Source organism: Chaetura pelagica, unplaced genomic scaffold, assembly GCF_000747805.2.
Source record: "Chaetura pelagica isolate M959 unplaced genomic scaffold, ChaPel_1.0 scaffold20, whole genome shotgun sequence".
NCBI lineage: Eukaryota > Metazoa > Chordata > Aves > Apodiformes > Apodidae > Chaetura > Chaetura pelagica.
In genome coordinates, this window is record NW_009951958.1 from 2,834,711 (window position 1) to 2,835,953 (window position 1,243).

Genomic DNA, 1,243 nt, shown 5'->3' on the forward strand with positions numbered 1-1,243 from the left:
AAAAAAAAACAATAAAAAAACACGAAAACAACCACCAAACAAAAAAACAAAACCGAGAGGAAAAAAAAACAAAAAAAAAAGGAAAAAAAAATAAGATACATGTGTCATGATGTTCTACGAATGATCCATTGTAAATTTAAATGCCATTTTTCACTGTACTGGTGAACAAAATGCGATGAATAAAATACATTAATGTACTGAGGCGAGGCCAGCAGCTGCCTGCTCCTTTCTGTCCCTTCCAGGCACCAGCTGGTTTCGGGGTGCCTGTGGGATGGGGTGGCATGGGGAGGGAGGGCTGGCCCTGGAGTCCTTCACTGGCTCCCGGCACAGGGGGAGCCACTGGCTGGCCCCACTACACCCTTTGCCCGAAATAAATGCCTCTTCAGTCTGTCCCTCTGAGAAGGGGTCCTCCCCACGCCTCCTGTAGGGGGGTGGGTTTGGTGCCCAAAGAACCCCTGGGGACACCCCAGGTAGCACCTGCAGAGCCGTGGCACTGGCACCCAGGCACAGCTAGCCCTGCCACCAGCCCTGGCACCGGCGTTTCACTAGGCCAGGTGTGTGTGCGACTCCAGGGTTGTCACCGCAGCCAGGAACAGGGATGGAGAAGGATGGGGCAGTGTGCCACCCTGCCTGCTCACCTGCCCTGTGGTGCCCCCAGCCCCTCGCTGGCATGTCCCTTTCCACCCAGCCAGGGGGTGACAAGGACATGGTGCCCTTGTGCACCCCCGTGGCCTCAGAGGCTGATCTAGGGGTGCCATGGTGGGACAGGGGGGCAGTGAGAAACCCCAGCCCTACCCCCAGTGCCAGCAGCCCGCATCCTGCCCCTAGCCCCACTGCCTGGGCGGGGGGCAGGGGAGGGACAGGGAGCTGCTCCCTGCAAGATGGATGGGTGGAATTAAACCCGATTTGGCTTCATTACCGGCCGCAAAGCCCAGAGCCCTGGCTGCTCTCCAGCTGGGCCAGAGAAGGGCTTGGGGGGAGGGAGAGGGGCCACAGCATCTCCCGCTACCCCCCAGGAGGAGGCCAAGACTCATCCCTACCCCTTTTCTCCCATTACTCACATCTCTGAGCAGCTTGGGAGGCTGCACCAGTTCCCTGTCCCCAACCCACGAGGGTGGAGCAGCTTAAGGCTTTACGAAGGTGGAGGGACAAGGGGAAACCCCTCCTCGGGTCACAGCTGGATGGCAAAGAGATAGTCCTCATCATCATCCAGGGGGGCAGGGGGCAGCGGGGCAGGGGGAGC